General features: G+C 44.2%; 1 protein-coding gene across 2 annotated transcripts in view; it reads right to left on the reverse strand.

The window, feature by feature from the left end:
• LOC126285449 (homeobox protein PKNOX1-like) overlaps positions 1-25,496 on the reverse strand; it is a 656,766-nt gene that overhangs the window by 203,110 nt on the left and 428,160 nt on the right. For both annotated transcript variants that reach the window (XM_049984835.1, XM_049984836.1), the window contains exon 3: positions 17,472-17,562. The gene's annotated coding sequence lies outside the window, so the exon portion shown is untranslated. The remainder of the gene's footprint in view (positions 1-17,471; positions 17,563-25,496) is intronic.

Below are 25,496 nucleotides of genomic sequence, written 5' to 3' on the forward strand. Positions count from 1 at the left end.
TTGAATGATTCTAATTTTACCTTCATGATTTTTTTCGCGAAATATACGAGGGTCATCCAGAAATGAAGTTGACCTATTTTTAAAGTACACAGATTTAGCCGGAAACACTGCGCAAGCGGGACAGAGCTACTTCGTAATTATATGTAGCGGCTGTTGTCAGCAGTGGGTGAAAATGGCGGCTCTTATACGTCCTCCGCGGAGTGCGAAGCTCGTTCTGAGATCAAGTTTCTTGATGCAGAAAACATAGCGATGAGCGAAATACGTCTAAAATGTGTTGCGCGTACGGGCCGAGGGTCATGAGCAAATAGACGGTGTATCGCCGGCATAGGCAATTTTCCGAAGACGTCTTAACTGAAGAGGGCCAAGGCAACTGCCCCTCAGCGATGACGGCCTTGTGGAGCTGCTGCGGCAGCGCATTATGCAGAACCGTCCCTCCACGATTATGTATCTCAGCAACCATTTTCCGCACATATCACGATCTGTGCAACATGAAACAGTTACTAAGCATCTGCTGCCCAGATAAACATGTGCGCCGAAAAACCTGACACCCGAACACAAAATGAATGACTTAGGATCAGCGTGACGACGGCTGCGACCTCCCACGAAAGAGTCGTCACGAGCAATGAGAACAGGGCTGCTCAATTTATCCCGGAAGACAAGCGGTAACGGATGTATTAGCGTCACTGTTGATCTTCGGTCAAGGCAGAGTGCAAACGAGCTGTGATCGTGCGGAATGCCATGTGTACAGTGTTATGGGACAGGAAGGGCATTCTCCTCACTGACTTCCTGTATAGAGGTGAACCAGTGAACGCTGACCGTTACTGTGAAACAGAGCGGAAATTGCGATGTGTCAATCCAAATAAGAGACAACGCTCTGTGCAGGTGCTCCATGGCATTGCTCGCCCACTTACAGCTCGGCGTACAGGTAGTGTGAAGGAGGTCGGCTGAGAGCTATTTTATCGTCCTCCGTACGGTACTGGTCTTGGTCCCAAGGATTTCCATCTTTTCTTGCACCTATAGAAATCAGTATCCTACGGTCAGCACTTTCGCACAGACGAAGAGCTGAAGATTGTCACGCGCTGGTTCCATTTCCAGGCGGCACACTTCTACTATGCGACGTGAAAACTGCGTCAGTTGTTTCATTATGGTGAATAACAGCTCGGAACGTACGCTCTCGAAGTTTTAACAGGAAACCACTTAGTTACACACAACGGCTCTATTATAGAATCTATCGATAGACTTTTAAGATCACCAAAAATTTTACAGTAACAGATAAAAAATTTAATTAACTCCCAACAATCAAAAGTGACAGATAACTAGGCTCGATCAGTATTATTAAATGCAATCTACTTGTCGCCCTGACTGCCATAAATGGTTCAAATGGCTCTGAGCACTATGGGACTTAACTGCTAAGGTCATCAGTCCCCTAGAACTTAGAACTACTTAAACCTAACTAACCTATGGACAACACACAACACCCAGCCACTACGAGGCAGATAAAATCCCTGACCCCGCCGGGAATCGAACCCGAGAACCCGGGCGCGGGAAGCGAGTACGCTACCGCACGACCACGAGATGCGGGCACCCCTCATGTTGCTTACAGTAAAACAATCTGATTCATAAACGTTCTTTAAATCAATCTGGATGACATGTGACTGGCGATGTTGTCGTTATATTGTATACCTCTTTCATGCTGTAAGACTGTTTCATCTTGGCACTTACTCTACGCCAACAGTGCAGGAAAATAGCGAGGATTACCTCAGCCGCAGCCTCTCCAAACACATCTTGGCTAATGCAAAAATTCTAGCGTGTAGCCGACAGTCTATCGTAGCACTGTCCGTAAGACGACAGCTCCTAGCGCTAGTGCTACGCTGTAAACAAAGCATGACTGACGTCATCAGAGACAGAGTAACGTTACGACTCCACGAGTTGCCTCTGATGCTTTTCTTCGAGGAATCTGATCCTCGGTAGCCAAAACCAAATTCGAAACATGCCCCTTTCAAAAACAACTGGGAATAACCGCTACTCTGTTGAATGTATGCACAACATCGCACTGGACGGGACAGACGTTTTTCTTTTCACCAGATGTAGCTACACAGCGTTAACGTAGCTTACATGCGAAGTGTTGAGACGAAACTACATGTGCAAGTTTGTTATACGTAGGTATACGCTTTGTACCGAATTGAGTGATTAAAAATGTGTGGTAGTATACAGTGAGGCTGTATAACGTGTCATCAAAATCCGTAATTTGAGCAAAGAGGGTGTTGCTGTTGACACAGAAATTGTATAATCTCTGCAGCATAGGCAAGAGGAACACCAGAGCAGAAAATGAATGATTCTAAGGAGCTAGCAGTTATGTACAATTTTCCAGTAATATTTCCAGTGAGTCATTATTTGCCAGTGACCTCAAAAACATACGCACTACTAAACAAACGCCAAATGATCTCTCTAAATGTAACAAATCTGTAAAGTAACATCCCCATTCATAATGCTTTAGCTGTTATTAAACAAAACCTAATAAAATATAAGAAGCTCTCCCCAGCACAAATCAGAGAAATCCTAAACCTTCCGGAACTGGTATAGAAATACAATAACTTCTCTTTCAATAGAAAGATCTACAAACAAATGGGCTAACTGTGGATGCCAGCATATCAGGAACTATAGCTCAAATATTCTTCAACCACCTAGAGCACAAACTTTTCACGAAAAAGCCAACATGCATTCAAAAAGTTCATCTCTACAGAAGATACGTCAACGATACTTTTCCGATCATTTATGAAGAAAATAAAGATGTCGAAGACATCCTCCAAACATTCAACAAAATGCACAAGAATACTAAATATACCCGTGAACAGGAAATAAATAACACCATTAACTTCCTAGACTTAATATGCAATCAAGATAACAAATGTGTCTTCCAGATTTACAGGAGACCAACCACCACAGGCACAACACACGTGCTTCCTCCTGACACCCCAACATGCACGAACTAGCAGCTTACTATTCAATGATTCACAGACCTCTAAAAACCCCACTGACTGAAGAGAGCGTCCAAAGTGAAATAAAAATCATAAAACAAATAGCTGTATCTAACGGGTGCAAATCCACACTAATAGACAATTTTGTTAACAAATAATAAAATGAACAAAATAACCACCAAAAACCAGGAAAGAACACTAACAACATGCATCTCCTTCCTCGGTAACATCTCCCAAAAAATTACAAATATCTTCAACTGACACAAAATAAGAACTGAAATTCCAAACAAACAATAAGATATGCTAAAGACTTCCTCATAACTTAAAAAGCATTCAAGATAAATTTTCATGCTCTGGCGTATATAAAATCATATGTTGCAACTGCTCGGCTCAGTACATAACTTCCACACCAGATTCAAAGAACACATCAACACCTTCCGATACAACACGCCACACAAAACTGCAATAGCCCCCCATATAAAAGATAGAGGACATTCTTTTAACAATGTAGAAAGCAACCTTGGAAAACTACATACACTGAATAAAGGACACAGAATGTCTCTGTATGAAGAATTAAAGAATTAAAAATCTATATATACAGAAAGAAATGTGGGGAATGCCTACCCAATGACAACAGTGAAATAGGCTCAACCGACCTTTTCAAAAGCTTTGGCTAAACACTTCAGGTATTTTCATAATTTACTGCTTCAATGCACAGCAATCAAAGTAATCACTGCCATTCATCCCTCAATAAGTTCAACCTACAATAGGTATGTATGATCTGTTGTGATCTTTTTATATCTAAGAAAGTAATATAATAATTAAAGTGTGCACATATCTGTATTCAAGAGCAGCCCATTAATTTTTTTTATAAACAAAAGGAAAACATATTTACGTACATAACTACTTAATCATTATTTTTGTATCCAATGCTGCAGCACATTCACATAAAAAATAAAATGTTCAGCTACCTAATATAATAACTGACTTGTGAACATGTTAACATTCTGGTGCAGCCACTCATATACTTAAAAAAAGGAAAACATATCTTTGTAGCCACAATTTAATCTTGTATCCCTGTATTCAATGTAAACAAACATATCTTTAAGCTGTGCAACATCTTTGAAAGGACAGTGTAAATATAATGTGCAGTGGAGAGGAGAGGCAATAGTATGTAGACCTTTTACAACTGTTCTGTTCCCGTAAGTACAATTCGATGTCACAAAGTAATGTTTTTTAACCTCTAAAGTGCCTTCTCTAAATGAATAATTTTTATCATTAGCGAAAGACGCAAAATAACGTACACTACCCTTGGTCTGCGACTGTCAGAGACGTCTGTACTCTTCACCAAGAGACGTCTGTACTCTTCACCAACGCCAGCCTTGTAAGTAAATAATTTTCCACATAAAGATGAAGGTGTGAACCATCGAAATGCGTAGTGGCATAATAAACAAGTGACTGAAGCAGAAACTTTTTTATTTGTATGTAATGTGTAGTAAATACGAGAGTTTTTTTCGCTCTCGAGGTCTGATCGGTCGCGAATTTAACACCCAGTCAATATCCGATTAACTTTTGCGCAGAAGTGTTGCACAGTGTCTCCAGTTGAGTGATGATCGCGTCACGTTGCACTTTTCAGTTCTGCCTGCACGTGTCTAGCACAATAGAATCTCTTGCCAAGTGTGAAGTGTACTTTCAATCGATTTCTTCATGCTGAGTGGTTCCGCCTGATTTCATGCACCCCACATAATGTAACTGTCTTACACGACAGCAGAGACAGGCAACGGCGCAGGAACTTTAAAGCAACACGTACATACGTTCACGATGCAAGCAATGAGCCGAGGATCTTGCTCAGCGAATACATCAGGCGATTCGAGAAAAAAAGGATAATTGAGAACAAGCGGAGAGGAATGTTGTCATCAGGCACGCGTTCATCTTCAAATGGTTCAAATGGCTCTGAGCACTGTGGGACGTATACACAAAACCTGATCCTGCCCTCGTGTGCCAGAAAGAGATTCTGAACGAGGTACACTGTGCAAATATATGCGCCTCAAGGGAACTCGTGCACACGCAGTGGCTATGACAGACAGTGCATCGGAAATACAACGTCCAGTGTGCTCGCGGCAGACACGCGCGTCACGCCGCAGGGTAGGTCAGGAGGAGCAGTGGGGTGGGGTGGGGAGGGGTAGAGGAGTGGAGGGGAGAGTGTAAGTGACAGCTCTGGGCAGCACGACGGTTATTTAGAGGGGTGACGCCAGCAGCAACAGCAGCGGAGGTTATCTCTGTGGCGGCAGCTGTCGCTCTTGACCCTGCTTCTGCGGGACTACCCAACTGTGTTCCACAACGGCCGAGTCAATGTCTGCCTTTACTTACGAACGTTCATCTCGTATACTGTGACGATCTACAATTTCTGCATTATCTCGTCTGTCCCAGGTGTATAACAAGAGAGTCAACAAGACCGGAAAACGTGGGTTACTTCTTAACGTCCTACAGGATGAAGTCGGGCTAGAACTACGCCTCAGCAAGCCATCACACGCTGCATGGCGCACGGTGCATATTGTCGTAGAACCCTTTCCCCATTCCTCTTATATTCACGGATTATGCGCGGCAAGAAATACTGTCAGCACTGCATCGTAGTGAACTTGAAGTTCAATTGGTTCAAATGACTCTGAGCACTATGGGACTTAACATCCGAGGTCATCAGTCCCCTAGACTTATAACTACTTAAACCTAACTAACCTAAGGACATCACTCACATCCATGCCCGAGTCTGGATTCGAACCTACGACCGTGGCGGTCGCGCGGTTCCAGACTGAAGCGCCCAGAACTGCTCGGTCACACTGGCCGGCCACTGTAAGTTCATCCTGTCTATTGTCTGCGGCATTCATCCGGGGAAAGGAAGTTTGCTTGGATGTGATGGGCCCTCCTAAACGCGTTTGAGGAGGAGACCAAAAAGTCTGTCTCAAGGGCGAGAGACTTTTCCAAGTGTGACAGGTGTTATCCAATCACCTGCGGCGAAATATACATTTCGAAAGTCCTGGCAGCAGGCGTTGTTGTGCAGTGGAACGAGTAGCGCGAGCGGGGATTAGCCAGTGAAATCTCCAGCATGCAGTTATTGAGTCCGCTTGGCCGAAAGGAACAACTCGCGAAATCGACAGATTGGCCAGTAGCCTTTATGTGCTTCTCTGGTGCAATCGAGGTTTCGTAGTGAATCTCATAAGCCCAGAGAAGATGATCCTTCGTCATCAACCGAGTTATTTCTTGCAGTATGGAAAACTGATGGCTTTCGAAAGTGCGTTTCTGTACGCGATAGTCCATTTCGGGTTGAAGTATAGGGTGTATCAAAATGAATATACGAATTTTAAAGCTTTTTAGTATTTATTACATTCAACTTGCAATTGTAAACAATACGTCAAACGAGAAAGCAATTCAGTTTTCTTTGTATGCATGTGCGCAAGAGGAGAGTTTGAAACGACCAAGAGTGAATGCATATCTTGCTGAATGGTTCAAATGGCTCTGAGCACTATGGGACTCAATATCTTAGGTCATAAGTCCTCTAGAACTTAGAACTACTTAAACATAACTAACCTAAGGACATCACACACACCCATGGCCAAGGCAGGATTCGAACCTGCGACCGTAACAGTCCCGCGGTTCCGGACTGCAGCGCCAGAACCGCACGGCTACCGCGGCCGGCAGATCTTGCTGAACGAGGGAGAGTGTTTCAATCATAGCCGCGAGAAATCAGTCCGGAAGGCTAGCTTTCAGACTACGGTTTATGTGCAAACGAAATGTTGCAGCATCACGGCGAAGGTTTTCTGTATCGTGACATCGTCAGTGATGAATCGACATTTCATCTTACTGGAAACGTGAATAAACAGTGCGCGCATACGGGGGTCAGCAAATCCCCAAGAGATGGTATATTTACAACGAAACATCCTTAAATTGGATGTTTTTGTGACATTTCCCAGAGGAGAGTTTATAGGCCTTACTTTTTTGGCGAATAGACTGTAACTAGTGTTTCTTATCTTGATGCGCTGGAACTATCGCTCTTTCATAAATAGGAAGCAGCTGAACCACAGAACTTTATTTGGCAACAAGAAGATGCGACGCCTCACTGGGATAACTCAGTGCGGGTTTGGTTAAACGATGTTTTACTCGACCGCTGGATTGGCGACAAGGAGCCGGATGACAGAGCTTGTTTAGCACGACTTCCATGTTCACTCTCGATCTGATGCTATGGGATTTTTACCTTTGATGGCTCTTAAAGGATCATATGTACAGTCGTGGACAAAACGAGCGAGACCCCTCGCCTTTTCGTTATGCTGATCCGCACAGCTGTAACGTCTGCTACACAGCATAACCGGAAAGGCGACCAAGTGCTACCAACATACTATGCAAGTTCGCTCAGCTGATGTGCCGAGAAACTCGCGCTTCGCAGACGCCACAGCATCCTGCCACTACTTCGCGGGAAACGAAAAACCTCAAGTATAAGTCAATGTGTTGTATTCGCATATCTGTGACTATGACTTGGATCTAAAGTATGGTTATGGATAGTACGTATGCCCAGATTGCGAATCTAACATCACGAATAAAGACAAGGGGAAATGAATTAGGCGTCAGTCCTCTTCCGTAACATCAAATATATTTTAGTTATTCTTTCTTAAATGGACTGAGCAGAAAATCATTCACCAGAAGTGAATAACTTTTTAGTAACACCAGGTGATATTAACAGGTTACCGGCGCAGGTTAGCTGTGTGTTCAACGGCGTCATACCGCGGACCGCGCGGTTTCTTGCACCGTCAGTTCCAATCCATCCCCGTGCATACATCTGTGTTAGGTTAGGTAGGTTTAACTAGTTCTAGATCTAGGGGACTGATGACCTAAGCAGTTTGGTGGCATAGTTCTTAGAGCCATTTTTTGACCTTTCGCGTAAATTTTATTTACATAAACGGCCTATCTTTAGATTGCGTTGACATAGCTCACTTTTTTATACCACCCAAGGACCGTGTATCGCAGGAAGTGCGATACATTTCCGCTTATTATGTCCACCCGTACTCCAGGTAAACGGATTGTAAGGGTTGGGTAGACAAATAGACGGCCAATAAAGTCAGGAAACAGTTACTGAAGATGAGGGCGGCATAATAATTTACCCTAATCTTTATTCGAAATGTTCCAGTTGAAATCGATACATCAGCATATTAATCGTAGCTACACTTTCGTCCAAATCACGTTTACAGGAATGCAAATAAAATCCATTTGCCGAAGCACGTGGTAATTCAGATCCCTCTATTAATGCCACAGCATTTTAGATGTGCGAGCATACCCATTGCTAGCTACCTTAAGGAACACTTCGGCTAATCAACGTTTTCTGGCTGTAGCACGTCTAATAGAGAATTTGAAACATTGTAGAATACGTTTGGCAGCTACATCGCCGTTTATTACCTGGGGTGGTGCAGAATTATCCCACTAAATTTACTCGCTAATAACAGTTTTTTATTTCGATAAACATCTTGAATGATTGTCACATAAGCGGTGACATAAAGTTATACAATTCATATTTTTGAGTCCAGAAAACTCTATGCAACAGAAACTGCAGATCATTTTGCCATTTTCATTGCGAAATTGCCGGCTTATTGGTTGCGAAATTGCCGGCTTTCTGGTTTGTTTTCGGTTCTAATCTCGATGGAGGCATATAGACTATCAGTAAAGGAATTTTAAGAAATTTTCGCGTACTTTTTCCGCTTCTGTCAATAATTAAATTGACTTAAGTGTAGCACTGAATGATTTTTAACTGAATTTCGTTATGAATCTTCACGCATTGCTAAATTTGCACTCTTTCTTGGTAGGTCAGCAACGGTAATCTAGTATGACTGGTCTGAACGTTGACGCAGACCATGTCGCGGCCGAATGCGCATAATATTTTGCTAATTCGTAACGATCTGGAGTCCTTTGTCTTACTAAAACAGTGATCTCGATAAGCTGAAATTCATTTTTATTAGTACAATTCATATTAATTAGCGTTTCTTTATATCATATATTTAGTTGTTGTGGTTATGACACTAATCAGCATTAATATAGTCTTACATATGATTGAAAACAGTCTGACAAATTTCGGATAGTTTTCCAATTTCACGCCTGTGCATACTATGTTGGTAGCACTTGGTCGCCTTGCCTGTTATGTTGTGTAGCAGACTTTACAGCTGTGCGGATCAGCATAACGAAAAGGCGAGGGGTCTCGCTCGATTTGTCCACGACTGTATGTGCCTCCGCTACTACTTGTAATCTCCAACTTTAGAAACAGTACTGTTGTAACATTTACTCCTGACACTGACGAAGGTTTGGGAAGGAAAACGCCTATCGACTCGATGTCTGGCAAATGCTTTTCACATTGAACACATGTAAGAAAAATTGTTGAGCTGGTGTTAGTTGTAAGTTGAACGTAATAGATGTTACAAAGCTTTAAAATCCATATATTCATTTTAGAACACCATGTATTGCGGTTCTGTAAGCGAGTGTTGCCGTGTAGGCAGCCTGCAGACGCTCAATAGGCAAACACGTCATATTGCGATGGCGTGGCGTTAAGTAATACTTCCGAACTTAAACCTTTTTTTAAATAAAACAGAAGTTATTAACATTCTAGACTCTTATCCTTCACGTCCACATATTTGCACCTCTCTGCCGCTGATGGCTTCGAACTGTAGCGTGGTTGGTTGGTTGTTTTTGGGGAAGGAGACCAGACAGCGAGGTCATCGGTCTCACCGGATTAGGGAAGGACGGGGAAGGAAGTCGGCCGTGCCCTTTGAAAGGAACCATCCCGGTATTTGCCTGGAGCGATTTAGGGAAATCGCGGAAAACCTAAATTAGGATGGCCGGAAGCGGGATTGAACCGTCGTCCTCCCGAATGCGAGTCCAGTGTCTAACCACTGCGCCACCTCGCTCGGTGAACTGTAGCGTGCAACATGGCGGTGTCTAACTAACTGTGTGTCGGTGCGTGAGGAACAGCGTGTTGTAATCGAGTTTCTAACTGCAGAAAACTTCGTCCACACACGGAGCACCCTCTCTTTCAGCATGACAACGTCAGGCCACATACGAGCACTGCGACATCTGCAACAATCCGGCGCCTTGGCGTCACTAACAGCGAACATCCTCCATACAGCCCCGACTTGGCCCATCCCATTTTTATCTGTTTACAAAAAGTAAAGAACACTTTCGATGACTTCACTGTCATAGTGGTGAAGCAAAGCGTTAAGAGTTTTCACATAAAAAATTCGGAGGCAGTGCTTTTCATCGCGGCCTCATATATTGTGGAGCTAACTACTCCGACGTTGATGTTCACTGGACGAGACAGACTTGGGGATGTTATCACTGAAGCAAAACAATTATATTCGTTTCCGTGGAAATTTGAATTTTGTAGTTTTTTGTCACTCTTTCACTTTTATCTTTGAACTATATTCCTGTTTTGCTATGAGGGTTGTCGGTGGAAGTTGTTAAGAGACAGCTGGATGCAGTATCCTGGTTTGTTGCGATGAACACATTCCAGTCCAGAAGCAGGAATCTCGAGATGAGAGTAGTAAGATAGCTATAGGACATTGACCGAGAGAGGTGGCGCAATGCTTACTACAGTCCGCAGCTCGTGGTTGTGCGGTAGCGATCTCGCTTCCCGCGCCCGGGTTCGATCCCCAGCGGGGTCAGGGATTTTCTCTTCCTCGTGATGACTGGGTGTTGTGTGATGTCCTTAAGTTAGTTAGGTTTAAGCAGTTGTAAGTTCTAGGGGACTGATGACCATAGATGTTAAGTCGCATAGTGCTCAGAGCCATTTGAATTTGCTTACTACAATGGACTCGAATTCGGGAGGACGATGGTTCAAATCCGTGTCCGACCATCCTGATGTATGTAATTTCTTCAGTTCGCTAAATCGCTCCAGGCAAATGACGGATGGTTTCTTTGAAAGAGCACGGCCCGTTTCCTTCCCCATCCTTGAATCAATCCAAGCTATGCGCCGTCTCTGATGACTTCGTTGTCAACGAATCACTAAAGATTATTCTTGCTTTTTACAGGGTGATGGAGTAGTGAGAAGCTTTGTTTTTTTCTCGCGGGTGAAGATGACGACCCTCATTTAGATTGATTTCAAAGGCGTGGGCGTAGTAGTCCGGTTGCGTCAATAAATGTTTCCGAGTAAATCTGTGGAACAGTACGTTGCGTATTCATCTCGCCGCGTAACACAGCGCATAGTGTGTGTGTGTGTGTGTGTGTGTGTGTGTGTGTGTGTGTGGGCGCGCTGAGAACGGCCAAGATTGGAAATTCAGGAAATGCCACGGAAGCTCCGAAATTCGGACGAAACTAGCGTCTCACACCTCTGTGGTGTTCTGGTGCTGACTAGACAAGCTCGTGACGAAGCGCGAAGTCTGTCTTTGAGTCTTCTTTATCTCTTATGTCAGTCGTACTTAGTAACGATCGCAGACCGACGAAAAATATTCACGAATTATTGTTTGCGGACGTGTCAACCAGCCGCAAATTCGTTTCGGTTTCGAACTAGGTTACACTAGCTGCATGACACTGTCGATATTGACAGGTCGTGTGCTCCTAATTTCTTCTAGAGAACGATGTTTTTGTACCTATGTTGTCTGTGTCAATATCTGCGAGGATGACGCAGAAAGATTAAATGTAAACTAAATTCGCACAATACGCCGGTCATTGCTTGTTCTCGACGAAGGATCTATGTTGGTTCGCTATTTTGGACGACGAGTTGGCCGCGCCATTTTCATATTTTAATATTTATTTAAGAAGTACTATTTAGAAACAAAAATAAAATAAGTAGGATTAACCGAGCGATTCTATTTTTACATGGTATCTACTTTTCTACACGTTCTCACCAATATTAAGACACTTATCGTATCGCACAACCGGTCTTTGAATACCATCCTCGTAACAATCTGCGCCTGATTTGACGATCACTGTAGCACGGTCGTTTGGACACCGTCATTGTCGTAGTGGTGCTGACCACCCAGACGCTTCTTTAAATGCTGGAACACGTTGTAGTATCTGGGGGCTAGACCTGGGCTGTAAGGATGGTGATCAAGTTGTTCCATCCAAACGATCCGATCAGCTCTTGAATTCGATTCGCCGTGTGTGGATGGACACTGCCAGGAAGCAAAACGATTCCCTTACTCGTCATGCGACCCCTTTGACTTTTAGTTGTAAGACGCAGTTTTTATACGGTCTCAACGTAAGTGCTAGAATTTATTGTGTTCCCACGAGGCAAAAAGCCCAGAAGCAACACCCCTTCCCTGCCCCAAAAATCAGCACACATGATTTTCCGGGCTGAAATTGATTTCTTGGGTGATTTTGAATGCCGCCATTCCATGGATTGCTGCTTTGATTCACGTGTATCGTTAGCCACCCATCCTTCGTCGCCTGTGACAATTTGGCTTAAAATCTTCATCACAGTATCGTTCAAGGAAAGTCAAAGAACGGGTTAAAAGTCTTCTTTTGTGCACTTCAATCAGTATTTTCAATACCGAGTATGAGCATAACTTTCGATAATTTAAACGTTCTGTAACAGTTACATGTAACACACTTCTTGCCACCCGAGGAAAGTTGTCACATAACGTCGCAGCCGTAACGCATCTGTTCTCTCTCACTTTTTCATGAACTTTCTGCATCAAATCATCAATAATGACGGAAGATCATCATTTCGTTCCTCATCATGCACATTCTTACGGCCGTCTTTAAAAGCTCGCACCCATTTCCGTACCATGTCATCGCTCATATTTTCTCCAGCCAATGAATTTCAGTCACTTTCACGCCTTTAGCACTAAGCACAGCGGGTATTTCACAGTCGGCAGCATTCTCAGTCTAAGGAGAATTAAAAAAAGTCACACGCAAACACGCCGAATGACTCTGTAATGGCGTCTGGGCTTGCCAACAGAGTACGGCACTCAGCGCGCATGCGCGAAATGCCGACCACGATGCTGCAGAGACGAAATTTCAAAACGCCTCGTGTAATGGACGATCAAAAACTTTCTGTTCTAATACAGTGTAGTCCAAAATCGGTATGCTATCAGGGAAAATCGCTGAGAGCAATGAGGCAGTCATCCCCCCAAGCGTTTTTCCCGTTTGTTGTGTGAAGAAATCCGTAACTGCCTGCTGCACATCGTCGTCCAATGCCTTTTTTAAGACGACGAAGGCATGATAATCGCATGGGGAGAGAGGAAGAGTGCAGGGCGAGTGCTCGACTGACTCCACCACCACCTCTTGGCTGTATTTTTCGACAGAGCTGCCATAAATACACTCTTCATTCTCAGATGGCTGTCTGTCGGTGTTTGTCCTTCGGCAGCCAAGGAAAAAACCGTAGCCCGTTGGTCCTGTATGACGACGTTATTACCAAATTCGCCCAAAGTTCACGTTTCAGCATTTATCGCATTTATGTCGGAGAGACATTTATCCCTTGCCTTTATGTCGGTGCTTATATACCGCCTCGCGGAATTAGCCGAGCGGTGTCGGGCGCTGCAGTCATGGACTGTGCGGCTGGTCCCGGCGGAGGTTCGCGTCCTGTGTGTGTTTGTCCTTAGGATAATTTAGGTTAAGTAGTGTGTAAGCTTAGGGACTGATGACCTTAGCAGTTAAGTCCCATAAGATTTCCCACACATCTGAACATCTACTTATACACCCGTGTCACAGTCGCGCTACGTTTCATATAAATTGTAGCAACGACCTCAAACGGAAGTTATTTTCGCTCCATATAATTCAGTGTCGCACATAAGCGCAACCCGCCTTATTATTCTGCCGGTTGCTCCCGCCAGAAAGAGGAGATCCGGTGGCAAAAGTCAACAGTTGGGACCTTACCACTATGGAAAACAATACTAGATATTCGGCTTCCAAAATTTATTGTATAGTGTGCGCTGCTCTTGCACTGAAACATAATTCCTCCCAAAAATAATATGAACAAAAGAGGAACAGAACATCGTAGTCACAACTAGGCAGTAATGTTGAAGGTATCCTGCAGGCAGCTACACAAACATTCTTGGCCCCCCTCCCTGGGGCAATGTTCCAGAGCGCCAACGCCCAAACTCTCACGTGTCGTTCTCAGGGCCTGCTTGCAGCACATAGATGATACAGCAGTACCACCACGGTCTGAACGATTCTATTTCATCACCTAGAAAGTGTTTTAAATTTTGGTACCCTGTACAAAACGATATCACTTTCTTTACCTCAATTGCGGTCACAATGGCTGCAACTCCAAGACAATTTTAATAAACAAGCTACGTAAGACTGGGAAACATAATTAGTACGAGGCGTTGTTTTCGAAAAACTATACTATGTTGGTCTTCAGAAGCCAGTCGTTTTCTTTACAAAACGAACTGTTTTGAAAATGTAATATCTTTATTTCCAAAAACTTTTGTTCAGTTTGCAGCCCCTATATCGTGCGGGTGAGCTAAAACCATTTATTTTGTGGATTAATGTTATGCAATATAACTCAGACTTTTATGGCCGGCATTTGTATCCTTGATAAATTTTGTTGCGTGAATAAGTATATCCAGTTCAGCTTGCTGAGCTTGCTTTAAGTTTGAAACTGCTACCTGAGTCCAGTATTAGAAGACGAAACGTCAGCCACAGAAATATGCCTTGGACCAGATTCGAACTCCGGAGCATCTCCGTAGGAGGTATGCATTATCTCTTACCATTGCTGTGAGAGTGACTCATTTCTTAACTATGTTCACGAAGTGCCCAGTCGCGCTAATTAGGTGTTTGTATCCGGATGAGTCTTCCTGGAGGGACACGGTCCGCGCACGCGAATAGCTGTTGCCGCGACACTGCCAGTTCACGAACTGTATGCGGCGACTTATTTCATTTCATTTTACAGGCTGGACGAATGATCTGGAAGCCCAGTCTCGGAACATACGGTTGCAAACGAAGTGACTACAATTTTTTTATCCCTTTTACAAAATTCATGTAGAGTAATTGTGATGATAATTATATTAGATGCACTTTTCGTTCCAACAGAACCAAAGTTAGGAGACCGTCCAGACTGTAAACATGTGATAAAAACAAGAATACACAACACATATTTACAAAGAAAAACAAGTATGGTAATATGACCTCCACAGATCTCAAGTAAAACGGCCTGCATCGATGTGGAATGATTAAACAAAATCTCTTAACATTTTTTGTTTAAAAAGTAACTTGTCACAAAACATGTAAATTTACGATACATTGAGGCGCGTATGATAATCATTCGTCTATTGTAGCAATGCATGGCAAACAGAAAAATCATTTTACAACACTTATTTACAATTATGGCGCTAGTGGACTTCGTACGGAAGTCTGATTTAACGTAAACTTGCATTATTTGATACTGTTAACACATAAACATCAGTTACTTCTTGTAAGAAATTCGTCAGTGGAGTAGAAAGAGTTGGGCACCAATAAATTCTTTAGTCTTCTCTTAAAGTGAACTACATTAGTATTCCAACTTTTTCTGGCTGCTGTCAAGTTACTGAAAATGTGTGCTCAAGAATGAAGAACACCTTTCTGGACTCTTAAGTGCCTTAAATCTTTGTGAATATTAATCTTACTTCTAGTACTGATTCCATGAAATGAGCCTTTATATTGTGGAAGAGATATTCATAATGACAAATTTCTTTAGGAACAAACATATTGGGAAGCAGTAGTAGTATCCCTAGTACCTTAAACAGGCCTCTGCAGGATGTTCTCCCGTTCACAGCAAAAGTAATTTTATTACACATTTTTGGACTCGGAAACCTTCAGCTTGGCTTTAAAACAAACCCCAATGATACGAGACGTGTTTTTTAAGCACCGTTTTGAAATTAAAAAAGGTGTGCTAAGATATCTCTGTAATTTTATTTTTACATGAAGGCCTGAACCTTAATCTACTCTTCTACATAATTTCTGTCAATATTGAGGCACCTGTCATAACTTTGCACCAGTTTTTGAATACCCTCCTCATAAAGTCAGCCGCCTGACTTGTTAATCACTGCATCACCACTGTTTTGACTTCGTCATCGTCTTGAAAACGCTGACCGCCCAGATGTTTCTTCAAGTGGCAGGAACAGATGGTAGTCACCTGGCGCAAGATCGGGGCTGTACGGAGGATGATCTAGAGTTTCTCATCGGAAAGATGTGATGAGATCTTTGGTCTGATTGGCCACATGTAGATGGGCATTGTCTTGCAGCAAAACGATGCCCTTGCTCAACTTACATGGATTGTTGATTCTGGTGTGACGTAGGCCACCCATGTTTCATCGCCCGTAACAATTTGGCTTAAGAAATCATCACCGTGGTTGTGGTACCACTCAAGGAAAGTCAATGCACTATCTAAACGTTTGGTTCTGTGCACATTCGTCAACATTTTCGGTACCCAAAGTGTGCACAATTTTCGGTAATTCAAGTGCGCGGTCACAATGCCATACAAAACACTACAAGAAACATTAGGAAAGTCATCCCGCAAGGAGGAAATCGTAAAGCGTCTGTTTTCTCCCACCTTATTCTCCACCGGCCGGAGTGGCCGAGCGGTTATAGGCGCTACAGTCTGGAACCGCGCGACCGCTACGGCGGCAGATTCGAATCCTGCCTCGAGCATGGATGTGTCTGACGTCCTTAGGTTAGTTAGGTTTAAGTAGTTCTAAGTTCTAGGGGACTTATGATTAAGTAGTTCTAAGTTCTAGGGGACTGATGACCATCGATGTTACGTCCCATAGTGCTCAGAGCGATTTTTAAGCCGGCACGGTAGCTCAGCGTGTTCGGTCATAGAGTTAGCTGTCCTCTGTAAGAAAGAAACTGAGTTAATGGATCAACGACGAACTGAAACGGGTGTCTTGCGACGTCCGCCCCGAGCAGATACAACGAACAAACACGAACAAAATGAGATAAAAAAATGGTAGAACACTTGCCCGCGAAGGCAAAGGTCCCGAGTTCGAGTCTCGGTCCGGCACACAGTTTTAATCTGCCAGGAAGTTTCATATTAGCGCACACTCCGCTGCAGGGTGAAAATTTCAATCTTAGCACCTTTTTTTAAATTTCAAAACGGTACTTATTTTTAAAAAAACACACCTCGTAACACTGATTTCCGTTAATCACCGAACGCAGTCGGCCTTGGCTAGGAGTTGGATGGGTGTCCATACGACTGCACCGAGCGCTGTGAGGTCAGCTGAGGATCTACTGGATCACGAAGTAGCAGCTCCCGTCACGAAAATTGACGACGGCCAGAGGAGCGGTGTACTAAACACATGCCCCTGCATCTGCGCATCCAGTGACGCCTGTTGTCTCAGGATGACACGGCGGTCGGTCGGTACTGCTGGGACTTTCGGGCCCCGTTGGGACGTAGTGTTTCTGACAACATTCGCATTGCAAATAAAAAAAAATGTTTAGGCGCTTCAGCAGTTGTGTAGTTGGTTTCGAAACGCGCCAGTTCTAGTGCTTTTGCAGTGCGCGCGCAGTTTAACGCCCAGCTCGCCTGTCGCGGCCGCTACTCACCTGTGAGGGTGGGAGCAGAAGGACGCGTGGCGCCGGAGCGGGCGGCGCGGCGCCGATCATCGTCCCTCGGCGCCCGGGACCTGCCCCAAGTCTGCACACACAACACAACACAGCGTTAGAGGGAACACTGCCGCTCTGCTCTCGCTGACACTTTCAATGAGCCACATTGTGGCAGCACACTAAACATTAAATTCGCCGGCCAAACATTTTCTAGGCCAGCAAAATTAGATCCTAAAAAGGGGATGCCTCCGAAAAATTGATTGAACTTCGGAAAATAGAGCGCACTAATTCTACGTCGATTACATACGAACAGGTTTGAATTCGAGGAAGGTGTCTCGTAGAAACACTACGTCAAAAAAGATAATCTTTCCAACAGTTCCTGAAAACAAAATTTACACCCTAGTATACGTACAAAATCTACATCTACATGGATACTCCGCAAATCACATCCCAGTGCCTGGCAGAAGGTTCATCGAACGACCTTCACAATTCTCTATTATTCCAATCTCGTATAGCGCGCGGGAAGAATTAACATCTATACCTTTCCGTACGAGCTCTGATCTCCGTTACTTCATCACAAATGTTCAAATGTGCGTCAAAGCCGGCCGCGGTGGATGTGCTGTTCCAGGCGCTGCAGTCCGGAACCGCGGGACTGCTACGGTCGCAGGTTCGAATCCTGCCTCAGGCATGGATGCGTGTGATGTCCTTAGGTTGGTTAGATTTAAGTAGTTCTAACTCTAGGACACTGATGGCCTAAGATGTTAAATCCCATAGTGCTCAGAGCCATTTGAACCATTTTTTTGTGCTTGAAAACTTAAGGGACTTGAGTGCTAATGTTATCACTCCCTAAGCTTACACACTGCTTAACCTAAATTATTCTAAGATCACACACACACTACCCATGCCGGAGTGAAGACTCGAACCTCCGCCGGGACCAGACGCACAATTCATGACTGCAGCGCCTTATTTTATCGTGATGATCGTTCATCCCTAGCCGGCCGGAATGGCCAAGCGGTTCTAGGCTCTACAGTCTGGAACCGCGCGACCGCTACGGTCGCAAGTTCGAATCCTGCCTCGGGCATGGATGTGTGTGATGTCCTTAGGTTAGTTAGGTTTAAGAAGTTCTAAGTTCTAGGGGACTGATGACCACAGCAGTTGAGTCCCATAGCGCTCAGAGCCATTTGAACCATTTTCTTGTATCCGGGGTGTTGGGACATGTCGACGCTACACTGGAGTATTTCCTTTAGTTTGCCTCGAATGATAACACTGCGTGAGCTGTAGCTGTGCTGTTCCTTTCGTGTCCGTCTTTGGACTCGGTGACGGACGGTCGGTTAAGCAAGACTAGTTCCCCGGGTGATGAGTTGCCATTGAGGAAGGAGGACACGCGTCTTCCTGGCGACGGCGGCAGCGGCAGCAGCGCTGGGGGGATGGATGAGGGCCGCCTCGGGCCGGGGTTTACGGCGGCCGCCGTGGGTGGTCCCTGCTGGGCGCAGTCAGGGACGTCGGGTCTGCACGAGCCGCTCCTCCCAGCTCCTTGCCGTGTTGGGGGCACCCGGGCTTCCGAACCGTACTCGGCTCGTCGGCATTGGGGATTTCGCCGCAGCCAGTGCAGAAGTGATTCCTGCAAAGTGACTACCGCGACAGGTATGCGCAGATGCGGGAAATGCGTTCAGCATTCTCGCTTCGTCTGCATGGCCTCATATGCGCACCGGTTATCTGCGGACACTAAAATATTGCAAATAACTTTAAATGTGAGCATTTTAGGAACTGAAAGTTACTTTAACCGGCCGCAGTCTGTGTTATTTCTACCACGCTTTCGGACGGTTGACCGCCTCAATCATCAGAGGATTTACTCTAATTTGCAAAGCATTTATGTGTGACTTTTTGGTAACGTATGACAGTGCCCCAATATTTTCATATCAGTAACCGTACACTGTTCATTCACATTAATGTGATCAGCGCCTATGTCCAACATCAGCGTGCGATAATCACCCAGAGACGGCTGCTGGCAGTACTAGCAGTGCAGCGTAAAAGCGTGCACGCAGAGCGGAAACAGTGCAGCGATTTATCTGACGACCAAAAGAGGGTTATCATTGACTTTCCAAACGTGTCCAATCTCAAAGGTAACTACCGCTCACGATCATTACAGAGGTATTTAAAGCACACAGGATTACTGTCCTCACGGTAACGCTAATAGCGCCACCCTTACGCGGTCGGCTCTAAATTTTAAGACACATCATGTTTCAGATGTAGAAACACGCCTGTCCGGTTTCGTTTATGTCACTCAACTCCTTGGTGCTACGATTCTTTTTCCGTCGGTGTATATTCACTCCATAACGATGACAAAGGTACCGCAGTTCAGCTGCAACTAGTCTCGATGCGGGGTCAACTGCTTTGTAAATGAGCGCTTTAGATGGGCAATAAGCTTGTTGTCGTTTTTCTTCTGGGAAGGTGGCCAGGAACACACAGTTTAACAGAGAGGGGGAGATGGGAGGGACAGTTGACAAAGCTACGTGCATGCTCTTCCGACTGTGTAATTACTGTTTCTCTCATTAATTATATCAGAAACTGCAGCTTTAAAACGACCAATAATCCATGTGGTAATTACAGCACAGCCTCTGCACGTGCATTTATCGAGGAGTTAAATTCGAAAAATACCAAGGACTCCCGAGGATCGCGCGTTGACACTGGTGTAAACGAGTCATATACGGCTTCATATTATACACCCCTTGTGAAAATAGTTTTAGACTACTGGTTGGCACTGCAATGGCTCAAATTGGTTTATACGACTGTGGTAATTATGGTCTGTTGGCAACTAAAGTTAAGTATATGTGTGGTCTAATAACATATTCGATGTGTGGACAAATAGAAGGGAAGGAAGATTCTCGTTTTACGTCCCGTCGACAAGGAGATCCTTAAAGACGGGGTAGAAATTCGTCTTGTGGAAGGACGGCGAAAGAAAGGTCACAGCAAGTATTCCATCCAACATTTGCTATAAGCAAATTGCGGGAGCAACGGAAAACCTAAATAAGAATTTTAACCGTCTTCCTCCAGAACGAGAGTCCAGTTTTGTACCACAGCACCGCCCTGCTCGGTTCACGTGTGCATGCAATACAGGGGGTATAAAAGATGTGTGTGGCTGTGGATTGAGTTAGTATTGTGACTACAAATGCATTAAAAAGTCATACAATTTTAAGCATGCGTGTCCACACCTGGCTATCCTTTGTCAAAGATGGTAAGACGCAGTCACTGCAACGAAAGGTCTTGGTATGCAGCGTAGGCTTTCACGGTCGGCATTTGCGATACTGCTGATATTTGATTTGTGGGCATCAAGCCACGGTCCAAGTCTTAATTCTCTAACGTTTCATCTTCCACTGCCTAATTCTTCATCAGAGGTTATAACAACCCAGACAGACTCAAATCAAGCTCAGTAAGCCGAACTATTCATATATGTCCAAGCAAGGGTCGGGAAACCACGAAATTCGTGTCTCTGACACTGGTTTTAACAAGATCTAATAATTACTACGATAGGATGAGCAGAGAGGCCGAAGAAATTCAAAAGTACAAAATTAAAATGTGGTCGAATATATGTGAATTCCTAAGGGACAGAACTGCTGAAGTCATCGGTCCCTAATCTTACACACTACTTAAACTAACTTATGCTAAGAGCAACACACACACACACACACACACACACACACACACACACACACACACACACACAAAAGCCCGAGGGAGGACTCGAACTTCCGACGGGAGGGGCAGCGCACACAAAATTTATTTCAACAGCAAAGAAGGAGGACTCTGCCTGGACACATTGTAGGCCCTAGTTCAAAATATAACAAACAGAACCAACTGTTCTCCTCTACAAGCTACACCACAAACGTCGGCAGCCGTCTGATGACGTTATGAACCGACCGTTGGGTGGATACATATAAGCAGCTGGGCTTGTTGAGTTAGTTTTGAGTCTGTAACAGCTGTCTGAGCCGTTAAAACCTCTGATGACGTACCCAACAGTGCAAGACGAAACGTTAGAGAATTATGAGTTTGGCCACAGACTTATGCTCATAAATCAAATATTATAAATATTGCTAAAAGTCTTGTACCCTTAACCGGAATTCAACTTTCGCAGAACACACTAAATATGCACAAAGATACTAAGCAAAAGAATGTCTACTTATAGCCATCTATTACGAATTTCTGTATAGCACCTCTACCTTTGCGACGACCAATGTCACACAGGTGTAGCAAAGTAATAGGCTGCGTTGGCTTTAGGAGCCGGCGTCTTAAGTGTGAGCCTGGCGTGATTATGCAAGGAAAAATAAATTTTACAAGAAAAGTTGTCGTAGATTTATGTATTAATTTTGCCGACACATTTCACGGTTTAGTACTCCATTCTCAGATACATGTCTTCTACATTATCAGGCCTGGTGTTTGTAAGTACTCTGTTAGTGAAGTGTTTTAAAGTGATGGGTCATAATGTGAAACATGAATAACTAATACGATTACTGTGAACATGTCAACTTTTTTATTGGTAGCAAGGGCCGACGCACACGAATATTACAGCAAATTTTCATTCTCACAACACTTCTAACTAGTAATTTCGCTGTCTTGGAATCAGTGTGGTATGTCTCCGAAGTGACATGCAAAATGTTAAAAGGGTACATATATGAATATACAGGGAGAGCCGGAACTCCACTGACAGACTTTCAGAGGTTGTTTGTGGGATGACTTCTGAGAATTTTGGTTTAAGGGAAGCACGGTCTCCAGTCGTTCATTACAGAGTAATAATATAATAATTACGACGTACTTGGTTTGTTACCGCATATTTGGTTTGTTACCGCAATCACCCTTGTTTCCGTAAAAATACTTACACAACAGTGAATAAACAAAATGTACAACACACAACAATGAGTAATGCAACAACCCTCAGGCAAAACACTGCACTGTGATGTTGCTCCCGTTGGTGCTAGAACAGCTCAGCATAGCTGTGATTCTCTTCCACCGTACTCAGTGAACTCAACCACGTGGTGCAGATCGGCCAACTCTCGATCAGCAAACCTATCAAACAACTCTGAGCACTATGGGACTTAACTGCTGAGGTCATCAGTCCTCTAGAACTTAGAACTACTTCAACCTAACTAACCTAAGGGCAACACACGCATCCATGCCCGAGGCAGGATTCGAACACTCGAACACGCGAACGTAGCGGTCGCGCGGTTCCAGACTGCTGCGCCTAGAACCGATCGGCAACTCCGGCCGGCAGCAAACCTATCCATGGTACTGCTGTGTATCACTGCCAACGCGCAAGTAACACTAACGGAAAAACAAACCCGAGACACAATCGAGCAGTACAGAATGTGAGTTTGTGGGCGAAGAGGAAAATGGGTACTACCGTTGTTAGGAGCAGGTACTATAAACCAGAACAGTATTGCACTTGGCCTCCCGTGGTCGCTATCGAAAACATGCGGCGACATTACAGTAAACAAGTACAGCGGTGGCTAAGGAAAATGCATCGCACTGTCAATGCTTTGCGGGCACATGTGCATATACTATCAAGTGGTTCAACGTGTACTCGTCGACCTGCTGTCGATGAGGATGGTTGGATGATGATGAGGACAACACAACAGCCGGTCCCTGGGCGGAAAAAATTCCCCGACCCAGCCGGGAATCGAACCCGGGCCCAGAGGATTGACAATCCGTTACGGTGACCATTCAGCTACTGGGGGCGGATAATATAACAATGAAATCTAACGATAAGCCAACCCGAAGCGCCCTCAGTCTCAGATGCAATGATATTGTGGTCGACTAATACCGTGAGCGATTGTAAACAAGACACAGAGCATGTGAGCACATATCGTCGACATTTCCGCTACTGTGCACTATCTTCGGTGCAATTAGCAGCTAACTGTGGTAAGAAAGCAAACTCAATGCAATAACTCTTTATAGAACCGTGGAGAGCGTGGAGCTTTTGTACCGAAGTATCAGAAGGTATCCATGACAAACATCTGAACGTTTGTCGGTCGAGTTCTGGTTCAACCTGTGTACGTATTTTCCATCGCAATTAAAAAAGTGACAAATGAAGTATCGCTACACCAGACCAGACATTCGTAATTGTTCGATAAAACCTAGCGATTTAAAGAAATTTATACCACTCCATGCAGAGTACTGTTGTGTAAAAGTGATTGCTGCTTCACAGTGGCAACGGGCTTGCCGCAGTGGATACACCGGTTCCCGTGAGATCACCGAAGTTAAGCGCTATGGGGCGTGGTCGGCACTTCGATAGGTGACCATCCAGGCCGCCATGCACTGTTGCCATTTTTCGGGGTGCACTCAGCCTCGTGATGCCAATTGAGGAGCTACTCGATCGAATAGTAGCGGCTTCGGTCAAGAATACCATCATAACGACCGGGAGAGCGATGTGCTGACCCCACGCCCCTGCTATCCGCAATGGTCCCGGTAGGCCCCTCGTGGCCTGACGACGGAGTGAATGCTGCTTCACAGTACTTAGTGTCAGGTGAGCCCCGTGTTCTTAGCCACAATCAATCGTACTGCACTTGGAGTTCAAGAAGGAAGATAGCGTAATATAATTTACAGAAGCTCTATAAAGGACCGCATACCAAAATTTATTTATTAGTTGTCTACTGAACTGCTGATGATTTACAGTCGACTATATATGTAGTAGAAAAAAGTAAGCTGTAGCTTAGGGCCTATCTGCTTACATTACATTTAATTACAAAATCCCTTTTCAATTTATTATGCATGTACAATAAAATCGTAGTTAGAATTATATGTCCTTGGAAACGAGTTGCTTAACTAGAAAAAGGAAATGAAATAAAGAAACGTCCACCTAAGTACTTTGCAGAGGGGGGAATCCAGACTCCATAAATAGGGAATTTCATTCTGCTTTCTGTAGTGAGCGTATGTATATTCTGAGATTTATCTAGCGTCACTGTGTGTTGTATGTAATGGTAATTTTAGATGGTGCCATGAAGAACAGGCACTGAGTGCAGGCTCAGTAGGTAAGGCTTGGGAATGAAGGAGTCGGTTCGAAACTAGTCGTCAAGATATTTCTACTGCAAATTTTGACAGCTCTGCAATAATCTCTTCGTTAGTTGCCTTTTTGTTTAATTTTCTTTTTATTGTTCCACAGACACTCTGAAATTTTGTTGTTTTATTTTTTAAATCTTTATGATGATCAAAATAAATGTTGTAGCCCGATTACTTTTCCTATTCTTAATAAACTTCTTTGTTGCAAAATACATGAAAACTTCAAAGACTAAAACACAAACACCATTAATAATATATAATTATATATGGCAAACAGCCGCGCGGGATTATCCGAGCGGTTTAGGGCGCTGCAGTCATGGACCTTGCTGCTCATCCCGGCGGAGGTTCGAGTCGTCCTTCGGGCATGGGTGTTTGTGTTTGTCCTTAGAATAATTTAGGTTAAGTAGTGTGTAAGCTTAGGGACTGATGACCTTAGCAGTTAAGTCCATACGATTTGACACACATTTGAACATTTTTTTATATGGCAAACAGAAAATGAATCAAAATTCACACGCTTGAACGCTACAGACCTATTCCTTACATTTTAGAAGTAGGAAAATGTCCTTAAACATTTCGTACCCTTTTTATATTTTAGATAGAAAGTGGACATTCATGAAAGGTAACTTGGCTACACTACAATCACTTGCATGCCAAATAGCTCCACTGAATTATGTGTGGCTGTGCCGTGGATAGTTTTGTCTATGAATATGGTATTCGAGATTGATTCTGGATCCACGTTTATTTTTATTTTCTGATTTTGATCTGCCCTGACACGTCGCCACTAAGGTATCACATGTAGATGATATCCCACTGGTCTCCCAAAGATGGTGATGGCAACGCCGATAGTAGTGGTGCGGGATCGGATGCCCAATGGAGCACACCCGCTGAGCCACGCCTCAAGCGGCTTCGTACCACGAGCGTCCTCTGCCGCCGCGGTATGGGATGCTCGCCGGCAGCCACAAAGCCTATTCGCTA

Source organism: Schistocerca gregaria, chromosome 8, assembly GCF_023897955.1.
Source record: "Schistocerca gregaria isolate iqSchGreg1 chromosome 8, iqSchGreg1.2, whole genome shotgun sequence".
Classification (NCBI taxonomy): domain Eukaryota; kingdom Metazoa; phylum Arthropoda; class Insecta; order Orthoptera; family Acrididae; genus Schistocerca; species Schistocerca gregaria.